Source organism: Dendrobates tinctorius, unplaced genomic scaffold, assembly GCF_039654945.1.
Source record: "Dendrobates tinctorius isolate UK_male_01 unplaced genomic scaffold, ASM3965494v1 ptg000075l, whole genome shotgun sequence".
In the NCBI taxonomy this organism is placed as follows: Eukaryota; Metazoa; Chordata; class Amphibia; order Anura; family Dendrobatidae; genus Dendrobates; species Dendrobates tinctorius.
In genome coordinates, this window is record NW_027361743.1 from 55043172 (window position 1) to 55068446 (window position 25275).

At 47.7% G+C, this 25275-nt stretch overlaps 1 pseudogene; it reads left to right on the top strand.

Moving 5' to 3' along the window:
• The window catches only part of LOC141096600 (ubiquitin carboxyl-terminal hydrolase 31-like), a 98534-nt pseudogene that overhangs the window by 64511 nt on the left and 8748 nt on the right, over positions 1 to 25275 (top strand).

The window sequence follows — 25275 nt, forward strand, 5'->3', positions numbered from 1 at the left end:
TCACCCCCGCTAGATCAGCACTCTTGGTATAAACTGGTAGCAAGCAAAAAGATACTAACATAACAGGGGACTGAACAAGTGGCAACATATGAAGCAGGGCCCAGCGCTGCCCCCAGCAGGGAGCACGCTGAACCCTAACAGCAAAACAGAAAGCAAAAAAAAAGACACAACCAGATTAGATGCAAAGGATTAGCAAAAGAATCACTTAGCTGAACATGAAGATCAGGCAGGGGACAAAAGAGCTCCAAATGCACACAGAGGAAAAAATCACCAGCAACCTTCAAGAGCAGCCAGCTCCATTATATGCTCCATCCACCTGGCCAGCTCCACTACTCTCAGTAACCACCAGAGGGAGCAGAGGGAGCTTCGGTTCAGAAATCTGAGCAAGGGAGTTCTCAACAGTAGCTCCCCCCCTTGAGGAGGGGTCACCAAACTCTCATCCACGTCACCAGGCCGATCAGGATGGGCCTGGTGAAAGGCACGAATCAATCTCTTGGCATGGATGTCAGAAGCAGAGACCCAAGAATTATCCTCCTGGCCATAACCCTTCCACTTGACCAAATACTGAAGCCTCCGTCTAGCCAGACAAAAATCCAATATCTTCTCTACCTCATACTCCAAATTACCCTTAACCAATACAGGGTCAGGGGGCGCTGCCATGGGAATGACTGGCTCCACAAACCTTCTCAACAAAGATTTATGAAAGACGTTATGAATCTTAAACGTAACTGGAAGAGCCAAACGAAAAGAAACGGGGTTAAGGATTTCCAAAATCTTATAAGGTCCAATAAACCTTGGCTTGAATTTTGGAGATGCAACCTTCATGGGAATATTTTTTGAGGACATCCAAACCATATCACCCACTTTAAACCGGGGACCAATGGTCCTATGCCAGTTGGAAAACCGTTGGGCCTTTTCCTGAGAGTGGGACAACTTATCCACTACTTGGTCCCAAATCTGCTGCATTCTCTCTACCACAGAATCCACACCTGGGCAGGCAGAAGCTTCTACCTGCCCCGAAGAAAATTGAGGCTGAAACCAAAGTTACAAAAGAAAGGAAACATCAAAGCGGCAGAGCTAACCCTATTATTTAGCGCGAATTCGGCCAAGGGCAAAAATGAGACCCAATCATCCTGATCAGCAGATATGAAACATCTCAAATAGGACTCCAACATCTGGTTTGTTCTCTCAGTCTGCCCATTGGTCTGAGGATGAAATGCAGAGGAGAAATACAACTGAATTCCCAGTTTAGAACAAAAAGCCCTCCAAAATCTGGAAACAAACTGGACACCTCTGTCCGACACAATGTTCTCAGGAATCTCGTGCAAACGAACCACTTGTTGTAAAAACAAGGGCACCAACTCAGAAGAAGATGGCAACTTTGGGAGTGGTACAAGATGGACCATCTTAGAAAATCTATCACAGATCACCCAAATAACAGTCATTCTCTGAGAGACAGGGAAATCATAGATAAAATCCATTGAGATATGGGTCCATGGCCTCCTGGGCACCGGCAGGGGCATCAACAAACCACTAGCACGAGAACAGGGCTTAGACCGAGAACAAGTCCCACAGGACTGCACAAAATTCCTGACATCACGAGATAAGGCAGGCCACCAAAAAGACTGATTCACCAAATCTCTGGTACCAAAGATACCTGGATGACCAGCCAACACGGAGCAATGAATTTCAGACATTACTCTTTTCCTCCACTGGTCAGGGACATACAATTTTCCCATAGGGCATCGTTCAGGTTTATCCTCCTGAAATTCCTCTAGGGCACGTCTCAAATCAGGAGAGATGGCGGAAAGAACTACACCCTCAATTAGAAAGGTCGTAGGCTTGGTCACGTCAAGAGAATCCGTAAAGAAACTCCTAGAAAGGGCGTCTGCCTTAACCAGGGGCGTATCTAGGGGGGGCAGCCGGGGCAGTTGCCCCGGGCGCAGCCAGCAGGGGGGCGCAGTCGGGCCGCCTAATGCAGCGGTCCGCAGTGTCCTCCTTGGCGTTCTGCCGCCCCCCCCGGCCTGGGAGTCGGCGGTTCTCTGTGTCAGCTGTCAAGCTGACAGCCGGCGCAGAGAAGGAGCGTGTGCCGGCTCCCAGGGAACAATTGTACTGGCGTCTATACCGCCAGGCCAGAGCGACGTCAGCAGCGTGACATGTCATGTGATCACGCTGCTGACGTCACTCCCCGGTGCCCAAAGCAAACGCTGGTGGTAAGTGTGCTCCTCTGTGGAGCTGAAGAACCACCGAAGATGGGAGATGAGGGGGAGTTAATGAGTGGAGATGGGGGGGATTTGTAGAGGGGATGGCGGTTAATGTGTGGGGGTATTTAGAGTGGGGATGGCGGTTAATGTGTGGGGGTATTTAGAGTGGGGATGGGGGTTAATGTGTGTGGGGGTTAATGAGTGGGGATGCCATGGGGTTAATGTGTGGGGGGATTTGGAGTGGAGATGGGGGTTATTTAATGTGATGGGGGTTAATGAGTGGGGATGGGGGTTAATGTGTGTGGGGGTTAATGAATGGGGATGGGGGTTAATGTGTGGGGGGATTTGGAGTGGAGATGGTTATTTAATGTGTGGGGGGATTTGGAGTGGTGTTGGGGTTAATGAGTGGGGATTGGGTTAATGTGTGCGGGGGTTAATGAATGGGGATGGGGGTTAATGTGTGGGGGCATTAATGAGTGGGGTTGGGGTTAATGTGTGGGGGTATTTGGAGTGGGGGTGGGGGGATTTGGAGTGCTGATGGGGGTTAATGAGTGGGGATTGGGTTAATGTGTGGGGGGATTTGGAGTGGGGATGGGGGGTTATTTAATGTGTGGGGGGGATTTGTAGTGGGGATGGGGGGTACTTAATGTTTGTGGGGGATTGGGAATGGGGGGATTTAATGTGTGGGGAGATTTGAGGACACAAAATAAAGAGTATGTATGAGGAAACAGTATGGGGGATTGGTGCAGACAGTATGGAGAGCAAATGGGTTAATGTAAGTGGACACAGTATGGGGAGTCAGGGGTATGTGTGAGCAGACAGTATAGAGAGTGAGGGGTAAATATATGAGGAGACAGTATGGTGAACAGGTGGGATGCTAGAGGGGAATAGTGTGAGGCGACAGTATATTGCAGATATTTTTATTTAGGAGCATTATAATGACACTTCTATCTTTAAGGGCGTCGTGTGGGGATTTGCTGCAGAAGACCGGAGAAGATGGACGTCTACAGAGATGAGATGTGGATGAGAAAACTCATCATGGGGTCTAGAAGAAAAGGTGACTGACTGCAGAGACGACGTCATCTATAAGGTACCTGGATGTAGATGTTATTTGTGCTACTGACTTATTCTCATGTTTTTATTTGTTAGGAACATTAAAGGGTTTGTCCAGGTTTGTGCTGAGTATGCAGACATTCTATGTGACTGCAGACTTCTGAATTCTCACAGTGCTCACTGAACGCTGTCAGGATTCTCTCGTGCCGGTAATTTACATACATGCGGTCACATGCTGACTAGACGTGTGTGGCCTCACTCAATGAAAATGAACGGAGCGAGGTCGGGCACGTCTAGTCGGAATGTGGCCAGAAGTATATAAATCACATACTTGTGCTGACATGACTGTACATCGGCAAGGGAGAATCCTAAAAGTGTGCAGTGCATTCGTTGTGAGAATTCAGAAGCCTGCAATGTCAGGATTCAGCTCTGCAGGTTCCAGTAGTCATCACATGGACACTTCACTCATATGCGATTTTCATAGGTATGGTCCTGTGACAACGAGCTTCTCTTCCTGCTTCTCTGTTTTTTACTGAACATTGAGAGCATTAGGAAGAGCAGCTCGCAGGTACATGGCTAAGTGTGCAAGTTGCATATGTACTTGGGGGGGGGGGGGGGCGCCGAACCGAGTTCTTGCCCCGGGTGCCAGAAAGCCTAGATACGCCTCTGGCCTTAACATTCTTAGTGCCCGGAAGAAAAGAGACCACAAAATTAAAACGCGTGAAAAACAAGGCCCACCTAGCCTGTCTAGGATTCAAGCGCTTGGCTGATTCAAGATAAATCAAATTCTTGTGATCGGTGAGGACCACAACTTGATGTCTAGCTCCCTCCAACCAATGTCTCCACTCTTCAAATGCCCACTTCATGGCCAATAATTCCCAATTCCCCACATCATAGTTACGTTGAGATGGAGAAAATTTTTGAGAAAAGAAGGCACAGGGATTCATCTTAGAGGTTACCAGATCTCTTTGAGACAAAACGGCTCCTGCACCAATCTCAGAAGCATCTATCTCCACCTGAAAAGGGAGTGAAACATCAGGTTGCCGTAGAGCTGGAGCAGAAGTGAATCTCTGCTTAAGCTCCTGAAATGCCGAGACTGCCTCTGGAGACCAATTTACCACATCAGCGCCCTTTTTGGTCAAATCCGTCAAAGGTTTAACAATACCAGAAAAATTACTTATACATTTACGGTAGAAATTAGCAAAACCCAAAAACTTCTGAAGAGCCTTCAGAGAAGTGGGCTGAACCCAATCATAAATGGCCTGTACCTTGGTCGGGTCCATTTCAATAGCAGACGGGGACAAAATGAATCCCAAAAACGAAATCCACTGTTCACCAAAAAGACATTTCGATCCCTTAACATACAGAGTATTTTCCCTCAAAATCCAGAACACAGTCCGGACATGTTCCACATGAGAATCCCAATCACTGGAAAAAATCAAAATATCATCCAGATAAATGATCAAAAACTTATCCACAAGGTCCCGGAAAATATCGTTCATAAAAGATTGGAAGACGGAAGGGGCATTAGTGAGCCCAAAAGGCATCATCAGGTACTCAAAATGTCCCTCCGGAGTATTAAACGCCGTCTTTCATTCATCCCCGTGCTTGATGCGAATAAGATTATACGCCCCCCTGAGGTCAAGTTTGGTAACCCAACAAGCACTTTTAACTCTGGAAAATAAATCAGAAATCAGGGGTAACGGGTACTGATATTTAACCGTCATCTTGTTAAGGGAACGATAGTTAATACATGGCCTTAATGAGCCATCTTTTTTGGCCACAAAGAAAAAACCAGCACCCAAAGGTGAAGAGGATGGTCTAATATAACCCTTCTCCAATGATTCCTTGATATAAGATCGCATAGCATCATGTTCAGGTACAGATAAGTTGAAAAGCCAACCCTTGGGAAATTTACAACTGGGCATTAGCTCAATTGAGCAGTCATAACTCCTAAGAGGAGGCAAAGATGCGGACTTAATCTCACTAAATACATCAGAAAAATCAGCCAAATAGTCAGGAACATCTTGAAACTGGGGAGAGGTGGAGAAAACACGAGTGTCACTAAGAACACATTGACAACCCTAACTCACCACAGACAGAGATTTCCAATCTAAAACAGGATTATGGGTTTGCAACCAAGGAAAACCCAGTACAATAGTATCATGTAAATTGTGCAACACCAAAAATTTACAATTCTCTTGATGGTCCGGGGCGACCTGCATTTCCACCTGGGTCCAAAACTAGGGTTTATTCTCTGCCAAAGGGGTAGCATTAATCCCCCTCAAGGGAATAGGGGTTCTCAGGGGCACGACGGGGAAACCACAACGCTTGGCAAAGTCAAGATCCATCAGATTCAAAGCTGCTCCTGAATCCACAAAGGCCTTAGCAGAAAAAGTAGACAAGGAGCAGATCAAGGTAACCGCCAAAAGGAACTAGGCTGTACACTGCCCACCGCAAATGCGTGAGTAAAACGTTTTTCTCGTTTAGGGCAGACAGAAATAACATGAGAGGTGTCCCAACAAAAGAAGCATAACTTATTACACCTTCTAAACTCTTGACGTTGCATCCTGTTAGGCGTCGGGTTTCTGCAGCGGCTCAACAGTAATCCAGAGCCTCACATTCTCTGGTATCCCATTATCTTTCAACCGCAGAGGAGATTGCTCAGCAGTCCTGGCGTCCCAGACACTCTGCCCAGATCTGCTCTGTGGGTCTGGCTGTTGCTGCCACCTTTAGGTCAGCAATAGCAATGCAGGCTGCTCAACAGCAAATCACTCCAGAGGCTAAGTCCCTCCGTCGCTCTACTGGGCATGCTCACGAGACGATCTTCCTTTGGAGATCGGGAGTCACATGCCCAGGTCCTTCTTGTGATCTGATTGGTCCATCTCAGGGATCTGGAAGCTTCCGGAAGGTCCCGGCTATAAAAGGTTCGCATGGCCGCTCGGCCATGCGCTAGTAAAGACTCTAGTGGCTAACTGTGTGAATGATGATGGATGCATGTACCTGCGAATGACTCCTTAAGATTCCCTCCCTCTGATATTACGAGTGTGTATAGGGACTTAGGTTTAGAGTCAGCGCCAGCCAGTGGCAAGCTACAAGCCACAATAGCATCATCAACAGTGCTAGCGTCCGACAGTGCGCCTGCTACCGGGCATTGTCGATTAGCGGCAGTGTCTGTTGCCACGCTGCAGTCTGCAGCTCCTCTTGGCATCCGCAGTAGCGACGACGCACGCACGGTAGGTCTAGACGGACACTAACCCTCTGCCTAGGGCCCAGCTCCTGTGACCATATACCATGCGTGCACTTCTCTGAGACCTGTGACGTTAACAGGCTCAGCCTTTTGTGTTTAACACGTAGGCGTCTCTGTGAATTAACAGACATCGCTCAGCGCACCCGGGTGACGTTCAACCCGAGTGCGTTATACCGCCATATTGTACGTCCGCCATTATCTAGCAGCAGTGTTAACACCTTCTGTACGGTGGACCCCGGGCGGCGAACTCACTTTACGTTATTTAATATTTAGTGCGTTCTGTCGTCCCTAACAGCGTCCTAGACAGAACCCTATCACATTGCATGGGTTCAGAAGTTTGTTCAAAAGGCAGCACCGCCTCTCGCGTACTTCTACGCTCACGTAAACGTCGATCAATTTGAATGGCTAATGACATGGAGTCATTAAGACCAGAGGGGACAGGAAATCCCTCCATAACATCTTTTATGGTTTCTGCCAGACCTTTCCGAAAGAGAGCTGCTAGGGCATCATCATTCCATTTAGTAAGGACCGCCTACTTTCGGAACTTCTGGCAGTATAACTCCGCAGCATCCTGACCCTGGTTCAATGCCAATAAGGTCTTCTCAGCTTGATCAATAGTATTAGGTTCATCATACAACAACCCCAGGGCCTGAAAAAACGCATCCACATTAGCCAGAATAGGATCTCCAGGTGTCAGAGAAAAAGACCAATCCTGGGGATCGCCGCCCAGCAGTGAGATGACAATTTTAACCTGCTGCACAGAGCTCCCTGATGAGTTAGGCTTCAAGGCAAGAAATAATTAACAATTATTCTTAAAATTCAGAAATTTAGACCGATCCCCAGAAAACACATCAGGAGTAGGGATCTTTGGTTCTACAGCAGATGATTGAGCAAGATAGGCAGAAATTCCCCGCACTTCAGCAGCGAGTTGCTCAACACAATCGGACAATTGCATAGTCTCCATTAAAGAAAAAAAAAATACTCCTACGGCCCCAGAGAAAAAGAGGAAAAAATATATATACATATAAAAAAAAATTTCTGACCCTTTTTTTTTTTTCTCTTTACAATTCTTTCCTTCTCTTGAGTACCTTAGTCTGCGGTTAGGCTGGTGATTTTGTTATGAATGGGTTACCGAGGAGGATGGCAAGAACAGGCTAAGCCACCAGAAGACCAGAGAGGTTGGTAACTAAGAGGATTGCAGACTCCTGATCCTATCCCGCACAACTAGCAGTAGTAGCGTGTGTGTGTACAGCAGCCTAGATCAATCACAATAAAGACAGAAAGAATGGCGTGCATAACCCAGAGCGCACGGCAAACTGTGGTGGTCAGCCACAGACCAATATCAAGAAAAAAAAGGGGGGAGAAGCCAGCGCTGCCTATGGTCAGAATGCAATACATAATTTCTAACTGTACTTTAAAATGAAACATTTAGCAAACAATTGATCAATTCTTTGAGCCACCTCGCCAAGTCATTCTCATATGGGGCAGACCTACTCTACGCTTTTTATATTTGCTGTGCCATTTCGGCCTCCTAAATGTATTAAAAGCAAGACTATAATAAATGCAAAATACACTTTATATATTGCGTTTTGACCATAGGCAGCGCTGGCTTCTCCCTCTTTTTTATTCGATATTGACTGACCACCACAGTTTGCTGTGCACGCTGGGTTATGTACGCCAATTTTTCTGTCTTTTTTGTGATTAATCTTGGCTGCTGTAAACACAAACAGCAGCCCTACCCTGCCCCAGGCTCTATTTGATTGTGCACCTGTTTCACCCTTCATCTGTGGTTGCTGGTTTGGCAGTGTGGAGGTTAGACCTGATATGTCCATGTTCGGACCTGGTCAGCCTTTATCTGCGCTCGCCCTTTCTGGCACCACGGGAGCGATTCAGAAACGCTTCAGGTACATTTTGCATTTTATACAGTCTTGTTTTTAATTTATTTTGGAGGCTGTAATGGCACAGCGAATCTTAACCCCTTTTCACCCCAATGGTTTTTTTTCTACATTAATGACTGGGCCAATTTTTACAATTCTGACCACTGTCCCTTTATGAGGTAATAACTCTGGAATGCTTCCATGGATCCCAGTGATTCTGACATCGTTTTCTCATGACATATTGTACTTCGTGTGAGTGGTAAAATTTCAATGATATAACTTGCGTTTATGTGTGAAAAAAAGGAAATTTGGCAGTTTTCCAACTTTTAAATTTTATGCCCTTAAATCACAGAGATATGGCACACAAAAAAACTTAATAAGTAACATTTCCCACATGTTTACTTTACATCAGCACAATTTTGGAACCAAAATTTTTTTTTGTTAGGAAGTTATAAGGGTTAAAAGTTGACCAGCGATTTCTCATTTTTACAACACTCATTTTTTTTTAGGGACCACATCACATTTGAAGTCACTTTGAGGGGTCTATATGATAGAAAATACCCAAAAGTGACACCATTCTAAAAACTTCACCCCTGACGCTACACAAAACCACATTCAAGAAGTTCATTAACCCTTCAGGTGCTTCACAGGAATTTTTTGAATGTTTAAAAAAAATGAACATAAGTTTTTTTCACAAAAAAATTACTTCAGGTCCAATTTTTTTTATTTTACCAAGGGTAACAGGAGAAATTGGACTGCAAAAGTCATTGTGCAATTTGTCCTGAGTACGCCGATACCTGATTTGTGGGGGGAACCACTGTTTCGGCGCATGGAAGAGCTCGGAAGGGAAGGAGCGCCGTTTGACTTTTTCAACGCAGAATTGGCTGCCATATAATTAAAAAATCATATTTTTTCCACAAAAAATGATCTTTTCACCCCCAATTTTTATTTTCCCAAGGGAAACAGGACCCCAAAAGTTATTGTGCAATTTGTCCTGAATACGTTGATACCCCATATGTGGAGGTAAACCACTGCTTGGGCGCATGGCAGAGCTCGGAAGGGAAGGAGAGTCATTTGATGCAAAATTGGCTGGAATTGAGATCGGGCGCCATGCTGCATTTGGAGAGCCCCTGATCTGCCTAAACAGTGAAAACCCCCCACAAGTGACCCCATTTTGAAACTAGACCCCCCCAAGGAACTTATCTAGATGCGTGGTGAGCACTTTGAACCCCCAAGTGCTTGACAGAAGTTTATAACGCCCGGGCGTGAAAGTAAAAAAATCATATTTTTTCCACAAACATGATCTTTTAGTCCCCAATTTTTTATTTTCCCAAGGGTAACATGAGAAATTGGACACCAATTGTTGTCCAATTTGTTCTGAGTAAGCTGGTACCCTATATGTGGGAGAAAACTACTGTATGGGCACACGTCGGGGCTCAGAAGGGAAGTAGTGACGTTTTGGAATGTAGACTTTGATGGAATGGTCTGCGGGTGTCATGTCGTGTTTGGAGAACCCCTGATGTGCCTAAACTGTGGAAACCCCCCACAAGTGACCCCATTTTGGAAACTAGATCCCCCAGGGAACTTATCTAGATGTGTGGTGGGCACTTTGAACCCCCAAATGCTTCACAGAAGTTTATAAAATAGAGCCATAAAAATAAAAAAATCATTTTTTCCACAAAAATGATATTTTTGCCCCCAATTTTTTATTTTCCCCAGGGTAACAGGAGAAATTGGACCCCAAAAGTTGTTGTGCAATTTGTCCTGAGTAGGCTGATACCCCATATGTGGGGGTAAATCACTGTTTGGGTGCATGGAAGAGTTTGGAAGGGAAGGAGCATCGTTTGACTTTTTCAACGCAGAATTGGCTGGAATTGAGATCAGATGCCAAGCTGCGTTTGGAGAGCCCCTGATGTGCCCAAACAGTGGAAACCCCCCAAATTCTAACTCCAGCCCTAACTCCAACACACCCCTAACCCTAATCTCAGCCCTAGCCCTAATGGGAAAATGGAAATAAATACATTTTTTTTTATTTTATTTTTCCCTAGCTAAGGGGGTGATAAAGGGGGGTTTGATTTACTATTTATAGTGGGTTTTTATGTTTGGCAGCTGTCACACGCTAAAAGACGCTTTTTATTGTAAAAATAGTTTTTGCATCACCACATTTTGAAAGCTATAACTTTTCCATATTTTGACCCACAGAGTCAAATGAGGTCTTATTTTTTGCGGGACGAGTTGACGATTTTATTGGTACCATTTTTGGGCATGTGACTTTTTTGGTCGCTTTTTATTCCAATTTTTGCGACGCAGAATGAACAAAAAACAGCATTTCATGAATTTCTTTGGGGGGGGGGGTGTTTACACCGTTCCGCATGAGGGAAAATTGATAAAGCGGTTTTATTCTTCAGGTCAGTACGATTACAGCGATACCTAATTTATATAATTTTTTAATGTTTTGGCGCTTTTATACAATAAAACAGAATTTTATATTAAAAATAATTATTTTTGCATCGCTTTATTCTGCTAGCTATAACTTTTTATTTTTTCTTTTCTTTTTTTTCGTTGATGACGCTGTATGGCAGCTCGTTTTTTTGCAGGACAACATGACGTTTTCAGCGGTACCATGTTTATTTGTATTCGTCTTTTTGATCGCATGTTATTACACTTTTTGTTCAGTGGTAAGATGATAAAGCATTGTTTTTGCCTTGTTTTTTTTTTAAGGGGTTCAATAAAGGGGTTAACTAGCGGGACAGTTTTATAGGGTGGGTCGTTACGGATGCGGCGATACTAAATATGTATACTTTTATTGGTTGTTTTTATTTACAAAAAAAATCATTTATTGGGGATTTTTTTTAATTTATTGAGTAATTTTTTTTATTAATTATTGATTTTTTTAACTTTATTGTAATTTCCCCCCTGGGACATGTATTAAAGTGTCAGATCGCTGATCTGACACTTTGCACAGCACTGTATCAGATCAGCGATCTGACAGGCGCTACACTGCAGAAGCACTGAGGAAGCCGCCTCCCTGCAGGACCCCGAAGGCCCCCGCAGACTTATTGGATCCGGGGTCTGCAGGGAGGAGACCCTAGGAGCAGCGTGAGCACATCGCGCTGCTCCAAGTGTCTTAGGGAAGCGAGCAGGGAGCTGAATCCCTGCGCGATTCTTCCCTGTGCCCCCCGGTACACTGCGATCATGTTTGAGCGCAGTGTGCCGGGGGTTAATGTGCCGGGGGCGGTTCGTGACCGCCCCTGACACATAGTGGAGGGTGTCAGTACGTGTGTGACGTACTATTCCGTCCATGGGACTTAGGTCCCAGGTCTCATGGACGGAATAGTACGTCCAGTGTAGGGAAGAGGTTAATATGGCACCGTCAGCTGCACTTGCGGATTAGCATCTATCGCGTACCGATGAGAAAAAGGAGGAGAGTGAGCAGCAAATTTATAGACAGAAATTGACGGGTTACACTGCAGAGGCTTAGCTAGAGTTTTGGTTCAGGGGGGTGAAACTTTTGAGTGGGCCCCTAACCAGAGAACCTAAGCAGATGACAGCGCTGTTGCCAAAAATAATCTATATATAAAGCGACCAATATTGATATTACGTCCCCACTGTGTGCCGGTCTGACTGCAGCGCATCTCCTGACATCGGAGCAGAGTCACCGCCGAAATCAGCGTGGGAGCGAGGAGGAGAGGTGAGTATAGTTTTTTTTTTAATTTATATATTGAGTACTGGTTGCATGATTATGATACCCCGTATGGGGGGGGGACAGCATGATATCCGTATGAGGGGGCAGCATGATATACCCCGTATGAGGAGGGGGGAGCATGATACCCCACATGAGGGGGGGCAGCATCATACCCCATATAAGGGAGGGCAGCATGATACCCCATGAAGGGGGGCTGCATTATATTCTGAAGGGGCTACAATATATTCTTTGGGGGGGCTGTATTATACCATATGAAGGGGGCTACATTATAGACAAAGAAAGAACAAAGAAAGAACAGAGAGAGAAAAAGAAAGAAAGAACAGAGAGAGAAAGAAAGATTAGAGAGAGAAAGAAAGAGGGGAAAAAAAGAAAGAACAGAGTGAAAAAAAGAACAGAGAAAGGAAGAGGGGAAACAAAGAAAACAGAGAGAAAGAAAGAACAGAGAGAAAGAAAAGAAAGAACAGAGCAAGAGAAAGAAAGATTAGAGAGAGAAAGGAAGAGGGGAAAGAAAGAGAACGGAGAGAGAGAAAGAAAAGAAAGATTACAGGGAAAGAAAGAACAGAGAGAGAAAGAAAGAAAGAGCAGAGCGAGAGAAAGAAAGATTCTATGAAGATACTGTAGCAGCCTGGCTCCCATTGTAATGCCCACCTGAGCCTCCCGATGCAGGACATATCATGGTCCACTCACATGGCCGACATCCCCGAGTCCAAGGCGATCCCGCTGTCCACGCTGGAGGAGGAGGACACGGTGATGGATCTGAAGCATTCCCTGAAGTGCCTCCATGGTTCTGTCACAGTCTCCTCCTGAAATTACCTCCTTTCCGGTCAGCTCCTAGCACGTCACTTCCGGTGGAACATCACGTGCAAATTTTAAAGTGCTCCTCGGAGCCGTGTACTCCTGTGTCCGTGGGAAAAGTAAGCTCCCGGCCGGGGCAGTGGGGCAGACTCTCAAAATCTGGACTGTCCCGCTGGATCCGGGACGGTTGGGAGGTATGAATGCTCCCCACCATACACCTTGTACACGCATGGCTCCACACACCTCATACACACACGGTTCAGCTTTCTATGCCTCGTACACACACGGCTCTGCTCCGTACACCTTGCACACACACGGCTCCACTCAGTATACACATGGCTTCACTCCGTAAACCTCGTACACATGCGGCTCTGCTCTGTACACCTTGTACACACATGGCTCCACTCTGTAAACCTTCTACACATGTGGCTTTGCTCCATACACCTCGTACACACGCAGTTCTGCTCTGTACACCTCATACACACTATGATATCCCATGTACATTCTGTAAAATAAAAGCTCTCATTCCAGGAGAATGACAGCTAATAGAAAAAGCAAGTCAATAGCAAACGTGTTTATTTTCTTGCTGTCTAATTATTTAAAGCAATTTAGTAACTTGAGAATGCGGCTTTAAAGGAGGGGAATGCTCTCATGTCGCAGGTGGCGGGTGCTGCCCCGGCGGTGGCGGGAAGGAGAAGAAGGTCTCCTTGGGGAAGAAGCTGTTCTGGCGGTGCGGCGGGTTAGTGAGCCGCTTCCTGCGGATGCTCAGCGCCTTGTCCCACCTCAGTAATGAGCAGGAGGATGCCGCCGCCGCCACCGCTACTGCTGTCACAACCACCACCCGGGACAAGAGCGGCTCCCCCGCCTGCCCCCGGCCGCAGGCCCCGGAGTCTCCGCACCTGCTGCTGCCGCCGCTCCCCTGCCCGAGCCCCAGCCACCTGCCCGGCCTGTCCGGCCTCAAGAACCATGGGAACACCTGCTTCATGAACGCCGTGCTGCAGTGCCTCAGCAACACCGACCTGTTCGCTGAATTCCTGGGGCTGGAGCAGTACAAGGCTATGTGCACACGTAGTTTTTTTGGTGTGCTGATTTTGGAGAGAAAACCGCTGGTAAATCCGCAGGACAAAAGTCCTGCGGTTTATCTGCGGTTTTGCCCTGCGGTTTTGCACCTCATAATGGATGAGGTGTAAAACTGCAGCGTTTCTGCACCAAACAGTTGACATGCTGCGGATTGTAAATCACAGCAAAACCACGCAGAAAAATCCGCAGCATGTGCAGAAATGCTGCGGAACCGCAGCAGAATCTGCACCGTGTGCACATACCCCAAGGAGAGCGAGGCCTTGGGGAGCCCCCTGCCCTGCCCGGGGACCCCGGACCGCGGGGAGGTGACCGATCAGCTGGCCAAACTGCTGCGGTCCCTGTGGACCATGGAGTACACCCCGCAGCACAGCCGGCAGTTCAAGACGGTGGTATCCAGGAATGCCCTACAGCAGGGGTCCTCAAACTGCGGCCCGCCAAGGACTTTTATCCGGCCCCCCGCCAGGCCGACATTGAACTTATGAACTGCACTGCAGTTCAATGCCGGCGGTCCCTGTAATCGCGGGCAGGACGAGGCGCCGAGGAAAGGCGTTACGCAGCCCTCCGTACGCAGCAGAGCACAGTGCACACAGACGGCCTGATGACGTCACGCTGCCTGTGTGCCTGTGCAGGAAGAAGACTGAGATGAGCGGGCGCCTCTTCAGAGCAGCGGGGGACATAGGTGAGGAATTTTTTTTTTTTTAACGCCGGGTCCTGTTGGGGTCATTTACCTGTCTAATGGGGACATGTGCTGCCTAATGGGGACCTGTGCTGCCTACTGGGGACATTTATCTGCCTACTGGGGACATTTACCTGCCTAATGGGGACCTGTGCTGCCTAATGGGGACATTTACCTGCCTATTGGGGACCTGTGCTGCCTAATGGGGACATGTGCTGCCTAATGGGGACATGTGCTGCCTAATGGGGACATTTACCTGCCAATTGGGGACCTGTGCTGCCTATTGGGGACCTGTGCTGCCTAATGGGGACATTTATCTGCCTAATGGGGACATTTACCTGCCTATTGGGGACCTGTGCTGCCTAATGGGGACATTTACCTGCCTATTGGGGACCTGTGCTGCCTAATGGGGACCTGTGCTGCCTAATGGGGACATTTACCTGCCTATTGGGGACCTGTGCTGCCTAATGGGGACTTGTGCTGCCTAATGGGGACATTTACCTGCCTAATGGGGACCTGTGCTGCCTAATGGGGACTGTGCTGCCTAATGGGGACTGTGCTGCCTATTGGGGACCTGTTCTGCCTAATGGGGACATTTACCTGCCAATTGGGGACCTGTGCTGCCTATTGGGGACCTGTGCTGCCTAATGGGGACCTGTGCTGCCTAATGGGGACATTTACCTGCCTATTGGGGACCTGTGCTGCCTAATGGGGACATTTACCTGCCTATTGGGGACTTGTGCTGCCTATTGGGGACATTTACCTGCCTATTGGGGACATTTACCTGCCTAATTGGGGACCTGTGCTGCCTAATGGGGACCTGTGCTGCATATTGGGGACATTTACCTGCCTATTGGGGACCTGTGCTGCCTAATGGGGACCTGTGCTGCCTAAAGGGGACATTTACCTGCCTAATGGGGACATGTGCTGCCTAATGGGGACCTGTGCTGCATATTGGGGACATTTACCTGCCTATTGGGGACCTGTGCTGCCTAATGGGGACCTGTGCTGCCTAATGGGGACATTTACCTGCCTATTGGGGACCTGTGCTGCCTAATGGGGACCTGTGCTGCCTAAAGGGGACATTTACCTGCCTAATGGGGACCTGTCCTGCCTAATAGGGACTGTGCTGCCTATTGGGGACATTTACCTGCCTATTGGGGACCTGTGCTGCCTAAGGGGGACCTGTGCTGCCTATTGGAGACATTTACCTGCCTATTGGGGACATTTATCTGCCTAATGGGGACATCTACCTGCCTATTGGCGACTTGTGCTGCCTAATGGGGACATTTACCTGACTATTGGGGACATTTACCTGCCTATTGGGGACCTGTGCTGCCTATTGGGGACATTTACCTGCCTATTGGGGACCTGTGCTGCCTATTGGGGACCTGTGCTGCCTATTGGGGACATTTATCTGCCTAATGGGGACATCTACCTGCCTATTCGAGACTTGTGCTGCCTAATGGGGACCTGTACTGCCTAATGGGGACATTTACCTGCCTAATGGGGACCTGTGCTGCCTAATGGGGACTGTGCTGCCTATTGGGGACCTGTGCTGCATAATGGGGACTGTGCTGCCAATTAGGGACATTTACCTGCCTATTGAGGACCTGTGCTGCCTAATGGGGACATTTACCTGCCTATTGGGGACCTGTGCTGCCTAATGGGGACCTGTGCTGCCTACTGGAGACATTTACCTGCCTATTGGGGACATTTACCTGCCTAATGGGGACATCTACCTGCCTATTGGGGACTTGTGCTGCCTAATGGAGACATTTACCTGCCTAATTGGGGACCTGTGCTGCCTAATGGGGACCTGTGCTGCATATTGGGGACATTTACCTGCCTAATGGGGACCTGTGCTGCCTAATGGGGACCTGTGCTGCCTAATGGGGACATTTACCTGCCTATTGGGGACCTGTGCTGCCTAATGGGGACCTGTGCTGCCTATTGGGGACATTTACCTGCCTATTGGGGACCTGTGCTGCCTATTGGGGACATTTACCTGCCTATTGGGGACCTGTGCTGCCTATTGGGGACATTTACCTGCCTATTGGGGACCTTTGCTGCCTATTGGGGACATTTACCTGCCTATTGGGGACCTGTGCTGCCTATTGGGGACATTTACCTGCCTATTGGGGACCTATGCTGCCTATTGGGGACATTTACCTGTCTATTGGGAACCTGTGCTGCCTATTGGGGACATTTACCTGCCTTTTAGGGACCAATGTTGCCTATTGGGGATTCTTGCACCACACCAGTCTGAGCCTGAGGTAAAAGTGGAGTTCCACCAATATGGGCACTGGTGAGGCTGCATTGATGTGCACTGATCAGGCTGCGCTGATGGCCACTGATCAGGCTGCATTGATGGGCACCAGGGGCGGACTGGCCCACCGGTAGATCGGGGAAATCCCCGGTGGGCCCCGACCATTGTTGGCCACGCCCCCGAAGCCCCATCCCCTACCTCCCCTGGGGCCCCCGTCCGGTAATGACAGTACACACTGTCTCACATCGGCGCACTGCCGATATGATCAGTGAGTCAGTGACACAGCACACAGGGAATGTGATCATGTTCTGTTCCCCCTCTTTGCAGCGGCTTCCGCACAGTGCTGCTGCTGCCGGGAGCTCTGAGTCTCCTCTGCGCAGCGCGACACTGCCTTGCCCGGCACATGCGCGCAGGAGGAGACAGTTTCGGCGGCGATGATGAGTCATGACTGTCTGCTTCCTGCTTCCTGTGCCGCGGGTGCTGGCGCTCGCTGTGTCGCACTGCGGAGGAAGAACCTGGCTGCCTGAAGGAGAAAAACCATGGCAGCATGATTGATGAGTATGGAAGGCGGGGGGCCGGGTGAAGGGTGAGCGGGGGGGGGGGGGATTGGGGGAGGGTGTTGGTGCTGGTGGTGACTGAGTGTGGTGAGTGACTGAGGGGGCCCATGATCTGTTCTGCCAGTGCCATAAATGATGGGCTCCTCTCAGTCACCTCACCAGCCTGGGGCCAGGGTCAGGGTCCCAGACAGTGCTCCAGCCCCCACATTCCTTCTGTCCTGCTGGCTGGGGGCCTGTAGTGCAGTGGTGACTGAGGGGGCCCATGAGCAGGCCCCAGCAGTGGCATGCAGCGGGCCCCAGCAGTGGCATACAGCGGGCCCCAGCAGTGGCATACAGCGGGCCCCAGCAGTGGCATACAGCGGGCCCCAGCAGTGGCATACAGCGGGCCCCAGCAGTGGCATACAGCGGGCCCCAACAGTGGCATACAGCAGGCCCCAGCAGTGGTATACAGCAGGCCCCAGGCTGGTGACTGAGGAGCCCATCTTTTATGGCAGAACAGATGGGCCGCCCATCTGTTTTGCCATAAAAGATAGGCTCCTCAGTCACCAGCCTGGGGCCAGGGGTCCAAGACAGTGCTCCAGCCTCCACCATTCCTTCTGTCCTGCTGGCTGGGGGCCTGTAGTGCAGCATGTAATGTGATGTGAATGCCACACTGGAGATGCTGCTTCTACTACTGCCCCCATTATGGTGTGCCATCAGGCAGCTCCCAGCTCCCACAGGGCATTACAGGCCTTAGTATGAAGCAAACACTGTGGGAGCTCCCTGAGGACACCATACTGGGGCAGTGAGATCCTCACTTCACAGGGCACCATGATCTCTATGTAGGATCCCTGACTGGGCCCCATGATCTCTATGTACAATCCCTGCCTGGGCCCCATGATCTCTATGTACGCCACTGACTGGGCCCCGTAATCTCTATGCATGCCCCTGAGTGGGCCCCGGCCATGATCTCTATGTACACCCCTGATAGGGACCCATGTCCGTCCCTAATGGGGCCCCTGTAATCTCTTGTGGCCCTCGCCTCCACTTGGCAGTAGTAGAAGCAGCATCTCCTTAGTGTGGCGTTCAAACTTCATGCTACACTGTACATGACTCACAGCCAGCAGCAGGAAGGATGAGGAGGTAATTGCCTGGGCTGGGACCCTTGGCTGAGGCTGGCAGGGCATACTACTGCTCAATGGGCATGATTATCATGCCTATTGGCCAGCATGTCATGCCAGCCTCTGGTGGTACTATCATGCATGCCCATTGCCCAGTATGTCCTGCCAGCGTCTGTGGTACTACCATGCCCACCCAGCATGTCCTGACAGCCACTGGTGGTAGTACTAACAAGATAGTACCACAGAGGCTGGCAGTGGCAGTACATACTGAGCAATGGGCATAATAGTGCCACAAAGGCTGGGAGGACATACTGGGCAATGGGCATGATAGTACCACCAGTTGATTCTCCACAGCTCCATCTCCCCACCTCGCTGCTGTTAGGCTGGGTTAAGATTGCGTTTAAGCTGTGCGTTACAACGAATCGGTTGTAAATAAGCATAAACGCAATGTACCGTACACTTGTATTGCAAAAACGCATACTAACACTTGCAAAAATAGGCATGCATTTGAAAGTACCGCATATACTCGAGTATAAGCTGACCCGAGTATAGCGGAGGCCCCTAATTTTACCCTCCAAAACTAGGGAAACTTATTGACTCGAGTATAAGCCTAGGGTAAGAAATACAGCAGACCGCCCTCCTGTTATATAGCCCCCCATCCCGGTACAGCGGCCATAACTGGTATATAGTGCCCATCACTGGTATACAGCAGGCCCCAGCAGTGGTATACATCAGGCCCCAGCAGTGGTATACAGCAGGCACCAGCAGTGGAATACAGCACTCCCCTGCTGGCACACCGTGCCGCCCCCCATCCCTGTATAGAGGCCCCCTCCCCCCCCGCCGAAGCAGCACTGATCTCACCCTCCGACGTCTTCTTGCAGCCACCGGGGGTCCTCTGTCCTCGCTGTATTGCCGCTTCTATTGCTGTGGGCGGCACAGCAGCATGACGTCATCGCTGCTGCGCCCGCGGTCACATTATTAGAGCCGGCAATACAGCGAGTACGGAGGACCGAGGACCCCCGGTGGATGCAAGAAGACGTCGGAGGGTGAGATCAGTGCTGCTGCGGTGGGGGGGCCTCTGTACAGGGATGAGGGCGGTGTGCCAGCAGGGGGGCTGTATTCCACTGCTGGGGGGCTGTATACCATAGTGACTCGAGTATAAGCCGAGAGGGGCACTTTTCAGCACAATTTTTGTGCTGAAAAACTTGGCTTATACTCGAGTATATACGGTATGTGTTATTTTCAATGCACTGGAAAACGGTTGGCGGCTGGAGCCCAGCTGTACAGTGACCGCTTCTCTCACAGCTGTGTTCTAGTGTTATTCTGTGCCTGCTCATCTGTCAGTAGACATATTTGTCCGATGGCAAAGATGTAGCAGAGCTCAACACGGAAGATCGGTGGATTACGTCGGAGCGAGGATTTTTTTTTAGTAAAGATGGAGTCCCTAAATGTCTTTTGTGTTTGATTTTTAGTAAACATTTATTTTCTCTGGGTTGTTTTTTTTTCCTGTTTACTAGAAATTCATGGTGGCTATGTCTAGTTTGGCGTGACGCCATGATTTTCAGGCTTAGTATCAGCTGATAATACAAAGCTGGTACAACCCCATTATTACCCAGGGTGCCACCCCCCACCAAGGCCACAGGAAGAGCCGGATAAAGCGCCTGGAAATGGCGTTACGATGAATGCGCCAATTCCAGGGGGCTGCAGGCTGCCGTTTTCAGCGTGGGGGGCCCAAAATGCTTGGGCCTTACCATGCTGAGAATCCCAGCCCGCAGCTGCCTGGTTTTACCTGGCTGGCGATCAAAATATGGTGATTGCCAGCCAGATAAAGCAAGGCAACTGGGGGCTGGGATTCTCAGCATGCTAAAGCCCAAGTGTTCTTGGCCCCCCAATGCTGAAAATCATAGCCCACAGCCACCCCTGAAAATGGTGCCTTCATCATAGTACCATGTCAAGGGGCTTTCTTCGGCTCTTCCAGCGGCCCTGGTGGGTGCGGCACGCTTGGTAATAACGGGGTTAGTACCAGCATTGTATTATCAGCTGGTACTAAGCCTGAAATTCATAGTGTCACGCCAAACTAGACATGGTCACTATGATTTTATAGTACACAGGAAAAAAAAAAACAACCCAGAGAATATAAATGTTTAATAAAAATCCAACACAAAACACATTTAGGGACTCCATCTTCAAAAAAAAAAAAAATCCTTGCTTCGACGTAATCCACAGATCTTCTGTCTTCAGGTCTGCTACATCTTTGTCATTACACAAATATGTCTGCTGACAGAGATGAGCAGGCACAGAATGACACTGGAGCACTGTTACTGTGTATTGCGGCACTATGTCGCTTTTTTTGTCCTTTTATGTAGTGTAAAAATCTTGGGAAAAGTGTGGATTGTTCTCTGGAAGTGATCGGTTATAGCTCACTATGTTATTTTCTGTAGAGATAAGTCCTGCAAAGAAGACACGATATCGGTCTGCGACAGATAAAGAATTTCACCTAGAGACATCACTGGTGAGTTTGTGTATTACCTATACACGCACACTGACACTATATACAGAGCTCCTGTGTATAATGTCACTGCTGATAACTAAATTACCTGTACACTGACACTATATACAGAGCTCCTGTGTATAATGTTACTGGTAATCTCTACATTATCTGTACCCTGACTCTATATACAGAGCTTTTTTAAATTTTCACTATCGGTCACAATCTGGTGCCATGTTGTGCTCTGGTCATGGCTTGTCGGTATTCGTCCCTTGTATGTGGTATTATTCGGACAGTCATGTTGTGGTAATATGTGGTTTTCTCATGATGTGGCAGTATATATACCTTGTTGTTACATACAAAAGCAGAAAAGAGTGGCACTCACCGGGTTTCTTGCACTCACCGGGTTTCTTGCAAGCATTGGGGTCTTTATTAGAGACAGTGGCTGTATATTGTGCAGGGAGGGGGTCACCAGGCGGACGACGATACCGTTTCGGGCATAGTGCCCTTCGGCTGGTGCCAGGACCAGCCGAAGGGCACTACGTCCGAAACGCTATCGTCGTCCTCACGGTGACCCCCTCCCTGCACAATATACAGCCACTGTCTCCAATAAAGACCCCAATGCTTGCAAGAAACCCGATGAGTGCCACTCTTTTCTGCTTTTGTATGGACTTATCAGTTGTGCTTTAGAGCGAAGACACCCTGGGGATCTGTATATATGCCATGCTGTTTGAAGTGTTGCTGTAACCTGAGACACCAGTGTCGGTCTGCATTACTTGTTTTAGTGTATATACCTTGTTGTACTTGGTAGCACCGTATTTGATCACTATATGTGTTCTGGTCATGGTGTGGCGGTATTTCTCCCTTCTATGTGGTATTATTAGTCTGGGTATAGTGAATTGTTGTCAGTCATTTGTTTTTTCGGATATTAAGAATGGGAACATTCTTTATTTGCAATACATATTGAATACTTTGTTTCACCTTTCCCTGTGTTGTGACTACTACACAGCAGCAGAGATGCACTCAGGCTAGGGTCACACATACCGCTTTTGGGAGTTTTCCGGCTTCCTCAGATTTTCTGGACTCCGGTATTCTGAAACCGGAGTCTGGTTCTGGTGTCTGGTTCCTTCAAACATGGTACCATCTGCCCCCATGCTGTCAGCTCCCTGCGGCCACACATACAGCGCTTTGTGGTTTGCTTTTAAACGGTGCACCGTTGAAAAGCGGTTGCAAAAGCGCTGTATGTGTGGCCGCTCATAGATCAAAGCATAGGGGACTATGACAGGTCTTTTCCTAAAACTGGACGTCGGAACCGGACTCCGGTTTGTGAAACCGGAATGCTGAGAACCGGAGGGACCCCTGAAAAGGTCCTAAAACAGTATGTGTGACCGTAGCCTTACAGAGGTTTTCTGTAGGAAGCCAGTAATCATCATTTGTACGGCCATGTTTACACATTGAGTATTTTGTAAATTGTTAACCTTAAGATTTGTAAGGAGACTTATAGGAGCATGGACTCCTGTGCTGCCTCTGTGCATACATATATGGAAGTCCTGCAATACTATAGTTTATGTAAATGACACTGGACTTTTAATTAGCTTTGTACATTAAAGCATCACATTATTTTGGCAAATTGCAATAGTGTCAGAAATAAGTTCTCTTTAAAATATCACTCTGTGTTATTATTAACCACTACCTGACCCATGATGTACTATGTCATGGGCCGGTTACCAGGGTTTGATGTGAGCTCCGGCGCGGAGCTCACATCAAACATTCCACATCTCAGCTGATCTCATCAGCTGAGATGTCAGGCTTACAGCACCGATCGGATCCGGAATCCAATCGCTGCTGTTAACCCTTTTGATCCTGCTGTGATTTACTGCCAGCAGGACCCAAAGCAGCCGCGGCAGGGAATGTGCTGTTCTTCGCCGGTACTGGAGATCCCGCGATAGCATCGCAAGATCTCCAACGGTCATGTGATAGCCTGGGGGACTGGCTTGATGTTGGAAGCTGTAACGGAGCACTTCCAGTGAGTGGTTGTCAGTCGCTGAAAACTACTCACTGCGCAATTCTGACAGATACCGTTGTGCTGCAACTCATCAGTATCTTTCAGAAGTAATCGGACAGTGGATTCCTGTGCCTCTCTATGGGGGTGTGTAAAAGTTAAAAATTCATTAATAGTTATTACAATCGTAAAAAAAAAAAGTAACAATCTCTCCCTTTTCCCCCATTGACAATAAAAGTATACAAAAAAATACATGTTTGGTATCGCCACATTCAGAATCGCCTAAACTATCAAGATATGAAATCAATTAATGATAGCCGTAAACTGCGTAACTGAAAATCGGTCCAAATTACAAAATTATTATTTTGTGGTCCACTGCAACATGGCTTTAAAATGCAATAACAGGCGATCAAAACAGTGCATCCACCCAAACATTATATCATTAAAAACGTCAGCTCAAGACGCAAATAATAAGCCATCACACAGCCCCAGATCTCTAAAAATGAGAACGCTACGGGTCGCAGAACATGGCACAAAAAAAGGTATTTCTTTTCTAACTTGTGAATTTGTTTGAAACACTTAGATACCAGTAAAGGTATACATGTTCGGTATCTAAAAACTCGTACCGACCTAAGGCATCACACCATTACGTCACACCTTATAGTGAACATGACGTCTAAAAAACCTAATAAACAAACATGTAATAGCACTTTTTTTGCAATTTTACTGTACTTGGAATTTTTGGTGCCATTTCCCTGTACATTATATGGTAAAATAAATGATTGCACCTGAAAGTACAACTCGTCCCGCAAAAAAAAAGCCCTCATATATCTATATCAGAGGTCCCCGATGTCATTCCTCGAGGGCCAAACCAGTGCAGGTTTTCAGGATCTCCTTAGTATTGCACATTAGGTAATGATTCCAATCCCTGTGCAATAGTAAGGAAATCCTGAAAACCTGCACTGGTTCAGCCCTCGAGGACTGACATTGGGGACCTCTGGTCTATATTGACAGAAAAATAAAAAGGTTATGGTTCTTGGAAGCCGAGGAGCAAAAAAACGTAAATGAAAAACGAAAAATACCCGGATCATGAAGGGATTAATGTAAGTTCCCAGTGTGTAATAAAATACATAGCAGGCAGTCATTGTCTTCTGCCACTGTGTCATTTGCTTTTCCTCTTTTTGTTGACAGAAGCAGTAGACTATAGCCACCCACCGGTATTTTACTACACACACACATACCGTAATCTAAATTAGTGATACCGCTCTGGTGGTTAAATAAAAAAATTCCCTAAAGTGCTATTTAAAACAAGATGATATGTCAGCATTTCTGTGTGGTGTAATATATAGAGGATGTGTCTTGTGTGGTGTGTATATAGAGGATGTGTTGGCTCTCCTCTATGATTCTGTAAAGACTCACCTCACACACCATACATTTAAGGCCTCTTTCACACTTCAGTTTTTTACAATTAGTCACAATCCGCCAGGTTTTGCAAAAAACGGATCCTCAATTTTTTTTTGAGGATCCGTTTTTTTTCCCCATTGACTTGCATTAATGGCGGATTGTGACGGATTGCGGTCCGTTGCATCCGTTTTTTTTGAGGATCCGCCAAAAGTTGCTGTCCGTCACCATCCTCAAAGATTTCAAAACGGAGCTTGTAACGTTTTTTTCTCTGGCGGATCCTCCAGACACTGATTTAACCCGAAATTCTTTCTGGGTCCCGGACAAAAAAAATCAATCTCTCTCTCTCTCTCTCTCTCTCTCTCTCTTCCCCCCCCCCCTTCCTGGCCAGCGTTTCCTTTAAATTTCCTCATTTTCAGAATCCGTCTAAAAACGGATCCTGTGCCATCCGTTCACATCAGTTAAGAACGGATCCGCTTGTCTGACTTTTTGGCGGATTTGAACTGATGCAAAAAACTGAAGTGTGAAAGAGGCCTAAGCTGACAGTTCTCCCTATTGATATAGTATTCTTTTTTAGAAGCAAATGCAAAGTCTCTATTTTGTGGCAGCTGGAGTATGTTTGGCTGAATATTGTGTATCTATACTGATTCTATATGCTACAATATAAGTTTGACATGGCTTTATGAAGTACAAGTGCATAGGCTCGTATGCTAAGATTGTACTTAGGCCGGTTTCATACCACGTTTTTTGCCCTGTAAGGCTGTGTCCGGTGCTTTGCAGGAGGCGCTGGACAGAGCCTGACAGCTCCAGACAAATA